Genomic DNA, 15518 nt, shown 5'->3' on the forward strand with positions numbered 1-15518 from the left:
AATTTTATTAACCTTCTCAAAGAACCAGCTCTTTGTTGTATTTATTTTTTCTATCATATTTTTGTTTTCAATTTCATTTATTTCTGCTCTAACTTTGATGATGTCTTTCCTTTTGCTGACTTTAGGCCTCATTTGTTCTTTCTTTTCTAGTTTTTTAGGAGGAAGCGTTAGGATGTTTATTTGGGCTCGTTCTTGTTTTTGGAGATAGGCCTGTAGTGATATGAACTTTCCTCTTATAACCACTTTTGCCGTGTCCCAAAAGTTTTGATATGTTGTGCTATCATTATCACTTGTTTCTATGTATCTCTTGATCTGTTTTTATTTCTTCCCTGACCCAGCTATTCTTCAGTAGCATGTTGTTTAATCTCCATGTATTTGTGGTTCTTCCTGATTTCTTTCTGCAGTTGATCTCTCTCTAGTTTCAAAGCATTATGATCAGAGAATATGGTTGGTAAGATTTCAACCCTCTTATACTTGTTGAGGCTATTTCTGTGTCCCAGTATGTGGTCAATTCTTGAGAATGTTCCATGTGCACTAGAGAAGAATATATAAGCAGCTGTTTTGGGATGGAAGGTTCTGTATATGTCAATTATGTCCAGTTGGTCTAATGTGTCATTTAAGGATGTTATTTCCTTATTGATTTGGATGATCTGTCCCTATCCGACAGTGGGGTATTTAGGTCCCCTACTGTGATAGTGTTTTGGTCTGTTTCTCCCTTTAGTTGTGTTTTGGTCTGTTTCTCCCTTTAGTTCTGTTAGTAATTGCTTTACATATTTTGGGGCTCCCTGATTGGGAACATAGATATTAATAAGTGTTATGTCTTTTGGTGCATGATTCTCTTTATCATTATGAAGTGTCCCTCAGTATCTTTCTTTCCCTTTTTTATTTTGAAGTCTATTTCATCCGATATTAGTACCGCTACTCCTGCTTTTCTCAAAATGCCATTTGCTTGAAATGTCATTTTGCACCCTTTCACTTTGAGTTATCTTTGTCTTTGGTGCTGAGATGTGTCTCCTGGAGGCAGCATATGGCTGAGTTTTGTTTTTTGATCCATTCTGCAACTCTGTGCCTTTCCTTTTATTGGTGAGTCCAGTCCATTTATATTTAGGGTGATTATTGAAATATGAGGTCTTCTTATAGCCATTTTATCTTTTGCTTTCTGGTAGCTCGGTGTTTCCATTGCTTCCTTGTCCTTGTGTTTCTGTTTTCTTTATTTTGGTTGGCTTTTGTGGGTTTTGCCTCTGATTCTTGTTTTATGTTACATACTTCAGTTCTGAATCTTTAGTGTATGGTTACCATTACAAATATGAAAAGGATAGTTATATATATACAGTCATCCATCTTCTTCTGTGTGTGCCTTATCTCCATTCCCCTTTGTGAATCTGGATCTTTGAATCCTCCCCTTTTCAATCATTGTTATCTCAATTTGTCCCTATGTATGCTGAACATTCATTATTATCTTGCTATAGCAATTCTCCTTTCATTATTTAAGCTTAACATGCCCTGTTCTTAGTAAGGGTTGCATTCCACTGCTTCTATTTTCCTGATAGTCACTTTACTCCTAATTATATATTTATTGTTGTTGTTGTTATTTTGTTTTAAGTGAGCTGACCCCTTTCAGTATTTCCTGTAGTGCAGGCCTCATAGTGGAGAATTCCCTCAATTTTTACATGTCTAAAAAGGTCTTAATTTCTCCTTCATATATAAAGAACTTAGCTGGATACATTATTCTAGGCCGATAGTTCCTTTCACTTAATAGTTTAAATATTTGATTCCATTCCTTTCTGGCTTGTAAGGTCTGTGCTGAGAAGTCTGATGATAACGTAATGGGCTTTCTTTTATAAATTACCGTTTTCTTCTCCCTGGCTGCCTGGAGAATTCTATCTTTGTCATTGATTTTTGATAACTTTAATACAATGTGTCTTGGTGAAGGCCTTTTTGGGTCGAGAGAATTGGGTGTTCTTTTGACTTCTTGAATTCCAAGCTCCAGCTCATTCCTTAGATTTGGGAAATTCTCGTCCACTATCTGTCTGAAAATGCTTTCTAGTCCCTGCTCCTTTTCCTTGCCTTGGTAATGCCCATTATTCTTGTTTCCTCTCTTGATAGTACCAGCTAATTCTTGTATTTTTCATTATTTTTCATTCTTCGGATTCTCTCTTCCTACTTCCGATTTGTTTCTAGATTTCTGTCTTTGATGTCACCAATCCTTTCCTCCACTTAGTCGACTCTAATTCCCGAGCTTGCTATTTCATTCCTCAACTCTTGCAGCGTGTCCATTATCTCCAGAAGATCTATTCTGTTCTGAGAGTCTCGATCTCCTTGCTAAAGAATTCATTCTGCTCATCTAGTTGTCTTTTCAATTCCTGAAATTGTTGATATGACTCGTTTCGGAACTCACTGATTTTTTTCAGAAGCACCTTCCTAAATTCTCTGTCATTTAAGTCACACGTTTTTATGTCTATAAGCTTATTTTCTGGAGATTTTTCTCTTTCTTTCTGAGATGTCTTGTCACCTTGGTTGTTCATGGTGTTTAATGAACTATTTCTCTGCCTGGGCATTAATGGAAGTGTATCCTGCTTGTTTTCCAGAAAGATTTATTATATAAAAGTCTCTCTTTAGCCTCCTGCAAAGAAAGAGTTTTTACTTTGGTTTCCAGTAGGTGGCGTGTAAGCCTCTTGGATCCCTGCTTTATATAAAGCCCAATAATGCCTTTTTTATTTTCTCGTGATATTTAATCACGCTCACTACCCTCAGTTGCGGTCCCCATCAGTGTTAGCAACAGTCTCCACAGCATTTGCTCAGATTCCCCTGGGGCTCCGTGGTGTTCAGTCTTAGATGGTATGGGGGAAGGTGCCCCCATGGGTTGGGGTTTGGGGCTGCAGCTCATCCTTGGTTTTGCAACCGCGGCAGGTGAAAATCAACTGTTGTTTTTCTGCCATCCTGCTTCTCTGCCTTCTGCCCTGATGATGGCCCTGCTTGCCACCAGCCTGCTGTGTGGAGCTCACAGCTTTCCCAGGCAGGGCTGTTCAGGGAAATCACTGCTCCTTCTCCCCTCCCCCTCCTCCTACAGGGAGCTCTGGAGGCTGCGAGAGGCAGCTTCTTTATTTCTACCAGTGTACCACCCAGCACCCAGGGTTCTGACCTGTGGTAGTTCTTATGCGCAGATCCCACGCTCAGACATGCTAGTTTTTGTTTGATTTTAGATGTTCAGCTTATTGTTGCTTCAAGGGGAGAGATCTGATGATGTCTCTCACTATGCCATGTTTCCAAGAATCCTCTCTAGATTCTTTTAAAAACTAATCCAGCGCTAATAGGGCCACATCTTCATCCAATGGAGAAAGCAGAACAGATGCCTAGGTACCCCAAAACCAAGCCTCTGGCCACCACTTAGGTGTTCCAAAAGCCTGCCTCTCCAAAGTGCTCCATCATAGTTAACTTGTTTTTCAAGTCAATCTAATGTGATAATTACCACCCTGGAGCTTACCTTGGAGAAGCACAAAGGAGGCCCACAGAACCCAGCCAGGAGGACTAGGGAAGCCTCCTCAGAGGGAGGAAGAGGCTGCGCTTCAGCTGCGTGGAACAAACCAAAGGAACAGGTGATGGGGTCGGGGTGGAGATGAACAGGTCGGGCAGGGGGAGCAGTACGAGGGAAGATGTACGACAGAGAGAGCACTTGGCACACTCGAGGAATTGCCAGTAGCTCCATTTAAAGTGGGAAGATTATCAACCAGGGCCTCACTCACTCACTTTCAGGTAAAATGGTTTCAGGGATGAGCGGATGAGGCTCAGAGAGACCCTCTCAGAGGAGTTCATGACCTTTTTGTGCTGTGGCTGCCTTTAACCGTCTGGAGAAGCTTATGGGATCCTGCCTTCAAAAGCATAAAATAAAGTATGGCCAGTCCCTGGCTTATGATGGTTCAACTTATGATTTTTTGGCTTTATTATGGTGTGAAAACAACACATGTTCAGTAGAAACCGTACTTGAAATTTTGAATTTTGCTCTTTTCCCAAGCTAGGGATATTGAATACGAATCTCTTGTGAATAGCAGCTCCCAGTCAACCATGTGATCATAAGGGTAAATAACTCATACTCTACAGTGTATTCATTCTGTTAGATGATTTTGCCCAACTATAGGCTAATATTAAGTGTTCTGAGCATTTTTAAGGTAGGCTAGGCTAAGCTGTGATGCTCAGTATGTGACACATGCTGACTTACAATATTTTCGATTTACAATGGATTTTAGGGACATAACCCTATTTTAAGTTGAGGAGCATCTGTATGTAGAATTGCAAAGGAAACCATTTACAGCAAAGTAGTTATTATCAAAAGATTTTTTTGAATAAATGTGTGCTATAATAATATATGCACCTCTTTATCAATGCATTAAATGACAAGATCTAGTGGCAGGAAATAGTGCTGAGAAAAAAGTTGTTTTCAAGATATTAAACAACTATAACATAATATGAAAATGTCTATGGTTTCTATTAGTGACAAATCCCAAGTACTGCTAATTCTACTGTCATTTGTTGACCACATTTATAATAAGGGAAATACTCAATTGCAGTTAAAGGTTAGTGAACATAAAGATGTAACTTTTCACATCCAAGTTCACAGACCCTGCCCTCCTAAAATTCTCTCCACATTCCCCACAGATCTCCAAGATGCCAGGATCTCCAGCCTTAAAGGAAGACCTGGCTTTATTCTCAAAGCACAGTGGTTAAGAGCCTCCAAGCCAGACCGCTTGCTCTACTACTGCTGCAGGACCTTGGGCAAGAAATCCTGCCATCCAGTGCCTCAGTTTCCTTACGGTCAAGAGAATCGAATGAGCTAATACATAAAGCAGTTAGAATTGTGTCTGGCACAAAGCAGGTAATCGATAAATGAGTTAGCTGTTTTCATTCTTATTGCCGGCCCCCAAAGACAGCGGGAAGAGAGATTTGCAGAGGGGAGCATTATTTACTAACTGAAGTCATGTTAATAAGCACATGAAGCGCAATTAGCAGAGTTATTTCAATTTTGAGGTTTGCTTGACTATAAAAGCCTCACATTTGTCCTCCGTTTTCTCTGCTAATTACAATTGCTGCCGTCCATCGCAGCTGCTACATGACGCCCGTGTTGGCTGCATCTAGAGTTGTTGTTATTGAGGCATAATGGTGCATGCTGACTAATTGGCTACCATGCCCAGGAAAATGGAGTCAGGCATTCGAGGCTGGCCAGGAAAGGGCACTAAGACCCCAAGCTGCACAGCTCCAGGGTACTCCCAGGCTCTTACCTACCCTCCCAAGCTGCCCCATTGGATTAGGCTATGAAGGGTGTAAGGATGGGAGTGCTGAACTAGGAGGCCCTGGGAACCATGGCTGGGGTCAGCCCTGCCTATATCTTGCTGTGTGACCATGACTTCCCCTCTGAACATCTCTGGGCTGCATTTTAATCATCTATAAAATGAAGGCGAGGAGGAGGTAAGTCTAGATGCTCTCTAGGGTCCTTCCAGCTCCTGCCTACCTTATTATATTTTGATTTTTGATTTTCAATTTGATTATTACATGGTTCGTTCTCCTTGAGTTCCCCAGGCAGTTCTGCCTCAGTCCCCTTGGGGCATCACAGGCTGCCTGAGGGTGCAGAAGTATGGGGGGAGACTGGCAGGGATAGTGGTGTTAACCAAACATTCCATCTGGAACCCCACACTTCCCAATTTCCATGCAGTTAAATGAGGCCATATAGCTAGTTCTAGCCAACAGGCTGTGGGCGGAAGTGATGAGTATGACTTCCAGGGCAAAGCACAGAAGAGCTAGTATGTGACCACCCTGCAGTCTTTTCCTGTATTGTGACCACGAAGGCCTTGTGGTAAGATAGTGGAATTGAGCTGAGATGGAAGCAGCCCAGGTTGCCAAATTGCCACTTGGAGGACACACCTAGCAGACTTTGTAGAGGTAAGAGGTACACCTTAGTCGTGTTATGCCATTAAGATTTTCAGGCTATGGTTACAAAGAATAACTCTGTCTCTCTTGCCTCATATAGTTATTTCCCCAAAAGTATTCAAGTGATTTTATAAAAAAAATAAATTTAGGAGGTAACTGCTTCACAGTACTGAGAAGTATACTATAGCAAAAGAGAATGGACTTTCTAACAATGAAGCAGCTCAACAATGAGATGAGTAATCCTCCCAAAGTGCCTTCACTGTGCTCCCCATGACCCTTCAAGTGGGGAGCTTAAAATCACAGAAATTTATAAGCAGTCTCAACAGCGGGTAGAGTGTTGAGAGACCAGACATGTTCAGGTACTCAAAATGGAGTTCTCACTTGGTAAGTTACAAAGAAGAAAATGGGTCTAATGATAGAAGAATCATGCAATGAATTTAAGAAACTGAGAAGAAAGTGTTTGGGTAGTGGTTTTACTCCGGGGCTCCTCTATCAAGAGACTATTAAAGAATTAAGAACAATTGGGTTTTCCTCCTTCCCAGTTGCAGATTTACACCCCGAGAGATTTCCCCCTTTCCTTCTCCTGGAGGGAACTCCACAATGTGAGAAAGGTGTTGCACCTTTCTCATCTCTACAGGGTGAAAGGATCCTACCAAATTCATGATTCACTTTTTTAAAAAAATCACAAATTCCTTGAGTTAGGGAACAATTCTTGATTGTTCCAATCTTAAATAAGCAACCCTAGCATGAATCATGAGTCTAATGCAACAGAGAATTCCAGAGTCATGGGAATCTTAAAGCTAAAGCTACAGAACAATCCTACAAAATAAGAAAAAAAAAAGAAAAGAAAAAGAAAAAGAAAGAGAAAAGAAAAGAAAAAGAAAAAAAGAAAACACCAAAAAACAAAAAACAAAAAAACAACAGGAAAATGGGTCGCCTGTCTGCTTGGCCATCAAGGCCTCACCCACCAGGGGGCCATTGGCTGCTTCTTCTTGGGGATGACCAGGTGAGCAGACCCCCAGCCATCCCCTCTCCTGGTGCCTCTGCTTCATGCCCCCAAAGCAGAGTTTGCAAGCCAGCTATCCCCACGCCGTGAATAAATAAATAAAGAGCATGACTTGTGTTTGAAGGACAAATGCCAAGTTTCCTCTCTGGGGCCCTCTCTCGAACCTCCGTATATCACCTCCACATGACCAGGCTGTCAGGCCTGCCACCCCCAAGCTCTGCTCGGCTGTGATAAACGCAAGACAACACCTTTCCTATGCCCTCGGGCCCTGCAATGGGAGAGGGGAGTGGAAAAATCCATCCAAGCCATTCCAGGATTTATGTTTGAAATTGTTTTCCTTTGTCAGGGGAGAAAACAAGCAGATGTTCCTAAAGGTGAACCCTGTAAATCAGGGCAGGTGTGTTGGTGCATCATGCCCTTTTTTGCAACTCAGCTGGATTGGGGTTTGGCACCAACACCTAGGCATGCACGCTGAAACACAAGCATCTAACCACCTCCTTTTGACTTCCCTACATCTTAACTCTCTTTGAATCAGCCTCAACCCCTTCTCCAGGAAGGTTTCCCAGATTATGCTCATCTATTTCCCAGCCCTTCGACTCAAGCTCCGGCCCTTTCTCAGCCCCCAATAAGTTTAGGTCATTTTTTAATTGTTTATTTATAATCTTCATTCCATGAACACTAGCCCAGGAAGTCCTAGAGTGTCGATCCCCTCCATCATCAGACCAGGAGCTCCCCCAAAGCAGAACACATCTCTTCCATCAATCCAGGCACTCCTACAGACAGAAAACATGCCTCTCACTCAACTCTGACCCTTTAGCCTGTCAATTCACCCTACTTTAGAAAGCAGGGGGAGCCATGTGACTGTGTCATCTAAAGCAAGTGTTCTAAACAAGGGAAGACATCATGAAGTCTGAAAGTATGTGCGAAATGTTTATATGTACCTTCAGTTTTCTGGAAAGAGGGTCCATAGCTTTCAAATGATCCTCAAATGGATGGGTTTAGAGCCAGAGTGAGGCCTTTGAAAGCACCAAGTGCTGAAAAGACAGTGGCACTGTCCTACCTGCACCCACCACATGTGATTCAAAATAAAAACAGCACTGAACTCTAAAGCACAAAGCTGCCATGTTATACAAGTTCATCAGGGCTAAATATCTTTTTATATATATATATATGCTTTTAGTACATGCTAAGTCTTCTTATAGGGTGTCTTGCTCTAGGCCTGCTATGTAAAAAAGGTTAATGCTAGTCGCTCCCAGGATGGAGATGGACAAGTAGAACACACCCATCCCAGCCTGAAGCTGGCAGGCAGGTAGGGGATTAGGCTAAGTCTATGCCCCGGAAAACTCTGCTTTCCCAACTGGGACAGAGGCAAAGGAAGTGGGGCCATTTGTCGTGGTTTCTGAACTAGAATGAAACACCGAATGAGATACTGTAATATCAGCCAGGCTCTATTGGACTTGGGAATCACTGAGCATTCTCCTCCCCAAACGCCTACCTTCCCCTTCCCCACCCTACCTCCGGCGCTCTGAACCTAGAAAGCACTTAAAGTTCTCCAGTGAAGAAAGGCCTCAAGGACTCCCAAGAAATCCTCTACCACTTTTGAAAAGCCATCAGCCCTGAATCTGGTGGCCCTCATAGGCCCCAAACTCACTTCAGTCCATAGTACTGAATATCAAATCTCCTAAACCAAGGCGTCAAGCTTTAGGCTAAGAGCCCACTTCCCAACCATCCGAGGGTTTGGAGAGCAGCAGGAGACACACACAGTATGCTTGATGAAGAAGCAGTAGGGGCTTCTGACTGGTAGTTGAGAAAACTAGTTCCAGGTCCCAGCTCAGCCATCTCTGCACTGTTTGACCCTGGACAGGCTACTGCCCTCTCTGGACCCCAACTCTTTCTATCTATAGAGGGAGGACCTTGGTCACCTAAGCACTGATCACATCTGCGTGTCTTGGTCAGAAGAGGACCTGGGCTAGGAAGACTCATCTCAGAGCCTTTTCTCCACCTCAGGATATTAGTCTGGTCTTCCCAAGGCCCAGAAGGAAGCCACCCCTCTCCCCAGGATGGGCTTTTGCTTCAGGGAGGAACCTGTAATTCTGCGAGAGAATAAGCAAGAGGACAGCAGCCTGGCCCCTGAGGGAAGTGTGGCCAGAGAGCTGGAGCAAAGGCAGTTGAGCTCTTGGACCCTATTCTGGCTCAGAGGAGTGTGTGGCTAGGAAAACCTTGCTGAGGAGGGTATAGACAAGGGCCTGAGGATTCAGCCTTCATGACTTTCTTTGGGCCTTCTGTTGAGAAGGGAAGTGGCCAAAAGTAAAAAGGATGTGGGAGGAAATTAAGGTTTGCTGAGGTTTTGCTAAGCACATAAATAACTGTATTTAATAGCCACAGCCCTGTGAAGTCAGTAGTAATTTATCGATGAAAAAACTGAGAGTCAGAGAGGTCAAATGACCCGCCCAAGATCAAGAAAAATGTCAGAGCCAAAAGGCCAAGACTCAAATTCCAGAGCACATGTTCTTTCCATGGGACAATTCCACTGATGGGGGCCTCTGGCCTCGGGCTCAGAAACCCCAGGAAACAGCCTGGCTGGGGCTCCTCTTCGAGAAACTAAATAAGCAGTCATTACCCAAAATATGCTGAACTAGGCCCCTGCCCCTCTCCCACCAGACACTGCCTGCTCTGCCCCAGGAGGCTCTCAGAATCCAGCCACCCCTTGCTCTCCTCAGCTCTGAGCCAGACAGACATCTGCTAGGCCAGCAGTAAGACAGCTCAAGCTTCCTCCAGGAAGTTTAGGAACCTGGGCCAGGCAGCATAGTCTCTCCCTGCTGCCCCAGCTCTGCCAAGCCATACTGTGCCCTTTTTGGGCTCCTGGCACCCCCAGCTGCTTGACTCATGACCACCCTGAGTAATGAAGTGTATAGTCTAATTGCATCCCCTAATGATAGCCCTTAGCCGCCAGGAAACAGGTGCAGAGGCAAAAGGGAATGCCAGGGAACTGGAGCTGGGGGAGGGGGCAAGGGTTCCATCCCATTCCCATGCCTGTAGAGGACTGAGAGAAGGGGAGGACTAGAGATTTAAGGATCCTGGGAATTGGGGAATGCTGGGGTAGGGAGAGGTACCTAGCCCCCTGGGACCACAGAGTTAAGCTCTTAGAAGGAGTTCTCTAGCCACTAGATGCTTCAAACAATATTCTTAAATAGTTCTTTACACAGCTAACCACTCTTGGAAGGAGATAGGATTAGTCAGGGCAGAGACCAACCAGGCAGAGATTTGATGGGAAGGGCAGTGGCCTGAAAGGCTGGACTCCTGTGCTCCACCACCAACTTGCTATATGATCCTGGTAAGTCAGAGCCCTCTCTGGGCATCAGCTTCTTTGTCTGCAACTTGAGATTTGCATTCAGATTTATTTATGCAACAAATGATGCATGCTAACTAGGAGCCAGTCCCTGAATTAGGTCCTGGGAATGGAAAGCACAGGTGAGACCATGAGATGACTAAGAAAGACACAGGTTCTGCTCTCAGGGTGGCTGCAGTCTAGCAGAGAAGTTAAGATAATAATAATAATAGTTAACGGGTATAAAGTACTTACTTGTTTACCAAGCAAAACCCTATAAGATAGATACTAGTATTATCCCTATTTTACAGATGAAGAAAGTGAGACTCAGAGAGGCTCAGTAATTAGCTCAAGGTCACACAACTAGTAAGTAGCAGAGCCAGGATAAGAGTAAAGACAAAATACAGTGGGTATTCAGGGGTTGGAAGGTTTGCTGGACAAGGTGGCTTCTGACCGGAGCCTTTGAAAGACTGGGGCAATTTGGACTCAAAAACATTTAGGAAAAGGGGAATAAGAAAGCTAGTAACTGAAAATTCCAACAGCACTTGATCCCTGTTCTCTGCCAAAACACCAACCGCAGCCTCAGAAGAGCATCAGAACCTAGGCCAGCCTCTGAACTAATGGAGAGTGCAAGAAGGATGAGGGGCAAAGTGTACATTTCAGGTGAAAATGTAGGTTGCCAAGTATATATTTCAAGGGAAAAGGCAGGGGAACATCTTTACATAAGTCTGCAAGGCTATATACCCAAAGTAGAAGAGAAGAGGTACGGAGAATAAAAACTTCCCAAACCAAATCCTGGCTAAGCTTCTAGAAATGGGGCAAAATGGAAAACCCAGGGAATAGCATGGCAGTTGCCAGCAGACCAGGGAGGAGGGATGAAGGAGCACATACTGCACACATGTGGGAGGGGAGGGCAAGTGCCACACTGTACCCCCAGCACCCTAAGAATTAAAACCCCAATCGCGACCCAGGCACACACAGAACACTGTGCAGCCATAAACTGCAATGTTGGGGAGGATGTTTTTTTTTTTTTAACACTTGTGAGCATTTAATGAACTTCCTTCCATGTGGTTTCAAGATACCAGAACACAGCCCCGCCACCCCACCACCCTTAACCTTCTCCTGAGCTCTTCTGCTGAAGAATGTGGCTTTCATGATGACAGGCTGCTTTGGGAGTTTTCCCTCCCCTTAGAACTCACCACGTCAATGGTAGGCACAGTTCCTGTCTTGTTTTGGGCAGCATTTACCTGTATCTGCTCACTGACCAAGGTCCACAGTTTATCAAAGTTGACAGTTGGGCAGAAGCTCTGGTTCCTCTTTAAGTGCTAATGCCTCATACCAACTTTCCCAAAGTAACCTGGGTGATATTTGTCGAAGTTGATCCCGTGGGGATACAGGCCACCAGCATTACCTCGGCCTCCTGGGTGCTTCCGGTGCTTGCCGATGCAGCCATGGCCATGGCTCACGTGGCCCTGAAGTTTCCGAGTCTTCTTCAGTCTGGCTGGCACGTCCGCAGCCAAGACGAAAGAGCAGGGAGGATACTTTTTGACATAGAAAAATGTTCACATATATTTCTAGTGAAAAGGCCAGTTGCAAAATAATATGTATAATATGTATATGATGCCATTGGGGGAGGCACGGAATATCTTTATATAAGTCTGGAAGAATATACATCCAAAATTTCAACAGTGGTTATCTTCAGGCAGTAGATTGTGGGTGACTTTTATTTTCTTTACACTTACCTATATATTCTAATTCTTCTACAATAACAGGCATTACCTTTAAAGGTAGTGAGCTTTCTGACCCTGGAGGTTTTCAAATGGAAACCAGGCCACCATCCTGTTCTCAAAGATTATGCGCCAGAAAGAGAATCAGACTTCTGAGGTCCCTCCCATTCTGAGTTAATGAAAGTAGGGTTTTAGAGGCAGTGGCTGGGAAGAGGATGTCAGGCTGAAAAAGAAATTGGTGAAGGCGTTCACCTTGCCTTTCCCCAGTCCTCACAGACTAGTGTCTGAAGGACACTTTTTCTGCAGGTGTGCCCAGCAGGGATTCCAGGCTCTAAAAAAGGTCCCCTGCCCTTGTGCGCCCTCTACTTCGGTAGAAGTGGGTATGTGTGGTGTGCTCTGCTGGACATGCCACTCAGGTTGAGGGCCCACGAGGAGAGAACGTATACAGGGAAGCAGAAGGTCACAAGATCAAAGGGAACTTTGCAAATTGAAATATCACACTCATTCTATTAGTCTTTCAGCGAGTGCATCAAGGTGACACCACAGATATTCGGTGAGCATATAACAGCGCAGGGAATTAGGGGAAACATCGTTGCTGCTCGTAGATACAGGAGAATCAACAAAGATAAAGAGTAAAAGCTATAAAAACATGGGTAGGTCATGCAAAGTGAACAACTGATAATAATGCAGTCATTACCTTTGATATGCAGCCTACTAACTATTCTATTTGTTGTTAAGTGGGGGAGGATTTATAGGGAAGCAGACTTGCGCTTGCTCAAAGGAAGAATTCTCTGGTAATTGGGGCTGCCCAACAGTGGGATCTTTTGCTCAGGGAGGCCACAAGCTCCCCATCTAGAAATATTCAAGCAGATGCAGACAAGAGGGAGGGCTGGCTGTGCCCCTTCCTTTGCCTCTGAGATACACTCTCCACCTTCACCCTGCTCTCGCCCCTGGAGGCTAGCCAGCATAGACAAGGCATCATAGGCTCCAAGTCCCCCTGACTTCTGGTTGGGTCTGGCCAGTGGAAGACCTGGTAGGGCATGGGAGAGAGGAGAGGTACTTATTTCCCAGGTCCCTCCTTGCAGGGCCACCTTGAGCCTCAAAATACCTGGACAGAAGGTCACAGATCCCCTTGGAGCAGCCGGCACCACACGGCCCCCAACTACCTCAGCGTCCGGTTTCTGCTCCCTTCTCTCACCCTTCGCAGCCCAAGGAGAGGTATAGTCAGGGAATGAATAGCTGTTACTACCCTGAGGTACTACACTGGCCCTCGTGGTTTCCCTATACCCTGCCTACACCTCTGTAAATTGTTCCTTTATTAGAAACCTCCTGGAATTATCCAAATGTGAGTGTATCATCTATTTCCTGCTGGGTCCTGGCTGATACAGAGGGGTTCCTAATCAGACAAAAAAAAAAAAAAAATTAAACTATATACCCTCTCTATATCCTACAATTAATTCAGCAGTTCCATGAAATGTGAATCAGACTCATTTTGTCATAGGTTTTATTTCATGACAGTACTATACTTTATGTTATCAGCTATATCAAATGTGACTGTGGCTAACCACCTCCAAACCCACCACTGACCACGCCCACTTGTCTGCAGACAGGGAAACTGAGTCCTCCCAGAACCTTGCCCAAGGTCACAGCCAAAAACGGGAAGCCAGGAATCCCAGGATCCCACCCCAGGTGTCTTCCCTGAACAGAGCAATCTGAGTGGCCTCAGCCGTCCTGTCCTGCCCCCTTCCCACAAATGAGGCAGCTGCTCCTTCTCTCCCCAGGCCCCTTCTTTCCCCATTCCCTGGTGGGAGAGGCCCTTGGGGAAAATGATGAGGTTTTTATACCATTTCGTGGTAAGCACTTAATAACTCTCCAGGCTATAGATCTAGCTTCACATGGGCTGAGGATAATTCACAGTAAAATATGACTTTTCATTTATCACACTGACATCTAATAAATACTTTCCAGTGAAGCTTGGGCACCAAAGGAGGGTAAAGTGAACAACCATCAGATGAAGTTCTTCAATTGAGTGTTGGGATTCAAGTCCATGGCAGGTTGACTCAGGGGCTGGGCAAACCTGAGCCTTGGGGCTCCAGAACCCTGGGACCAGAGATGTTCACCATGTAATGGGAAACTCCTTCAGGACTATCAGCCAGTGTGGCACCTCAGTTCTCCCACCAGCCTTACCACCATTTCTGAAAAATCAAGAACCTCCCTCCTGGAGCCAAACATTCCTGAAGGCCAGTGGGAGCTGAATCTAAACTTTCTCCACTCTCACATCTGGCTCTCTCTGACTTGTCTTAAAGAGCTTCCCACCCCCACCTCCCCTTCTACCCCCTCCTCCCCATCCCCACTGATATTAAGCTCATAATTAGACATTTGGGTTGTTTTCCAATTTTTCACAATTAGATCATAATCATAAGAGCTCCCATCTATTCTGCATCTACCATGAATCAGGGGCACTTGCTCATTTAATTCTCAAAAACCCAATGGCATTTTCACAAGTTCACAGAGGAGGGCACTGATATTCAGAAGGCTGAGTGATTTTCCTAAGATCATACTGTGATTACATGGTGGCCTAAATCTAGATCTGGTCATCTACAACTCCCATTGTCTTCATTGCTATGTGTCTTAGGTTGGACTCCCCCAGGGCAGGTCCTGAGACAAGGCCTGAAGTCCTTATGTGTTAACCCAAGGAAGAATCATTACGAGAGTAGAAGCAACAAAGCCAATATGGATTGTCCTATGAGCAGGCTACAACAGAGGGCAACCGGAGTCCTCTGGGGACAGTATAGAACACAATCCTACCCTACAAGTGAGGGAGATGGGGTTTACATCCGCCAATTCTTGTCGGTCACTAGTGAAAGTTGTCGATTCGTCCTGCTGAGATGGCTGAGCCAGTTCCATAGCCGGAGAAAGTCTTGCGGTGAGCCTCGGACTACAAACTGGCAGTTAGCAGCCATCGGGTCCACATGAATGAAATGATGAGTGCCAAGGGAGCATGGGCAGAGCACCCAGCAGAATCTGCCTCCCTGCTCAAGCCCCAACTCAATCCCCTGTTGTTACCTGCCTGGACAAATACAGTAGTCATCTAACTGGTCTCCCGAGTTTGGTCTTGCCCCGTCTGACATATCCACCAGCTCTAGTGGCCACAGTAACTAGAAGTCTTCTGGTCTAAAGAGGAAGAGGTATGGTAGATGTTTACATGATGATGAGAGGCTGTGTGACATGCACAGACCACCATCACCGGGGATGTTCTTCCCTCTTCTTAAGAGCTTTGACTCCAAGACCAATGACCTGGCCCATGTCCAATTGTAAAGACAAGGGATCAAAAAAAGGAAGACTGGCCAAGGACCATCAGCTAACTCTGACTGAGCTGCATCCATGCAGAGAGCCAGGGCTCTGGGATGTCATTCAAGTTATTTCCATCTGGAAAGTTGACTTTTCTGGTGATATCCCAAGATGTTATGGGAAAGGTCACTAGGGGGCACACATACCTCAGTTCATTCACATCCTTGCTCAGCTACTTGCCACTATG

General features: G+C 44.9%; 1 pseudogene; it reads right to left on the reverse strand.

Annotated features, from left to right (window-relative positions):
• Positions 1–6578: 6578 nt before the first annotated feature.
• On the reverse strand, positions 6579–14887 carry LOC107519954 (annotated as a pseudogene).
• Positions 14888–15518: the final 631 nt, after the last annotated feature.

The sequence above is a fragment of the Rousettus aegyptiacus genome, unplaced genomic scaffold, assembly GCF_014176215.1.
Source record: "Rousettus aegyptiacus isolate mRouAeg1 unplaced genomic scaffold, mRouAeg1.p scaffold_m13_p_6, whole genome shotgun sequence".
Lineage (NCBI taxonomy): Eukaryota > Metazoa > Chordata > Mammalia > Chiroptera > Pteropodidae > Rousettus > Rousettus aegyptiacus.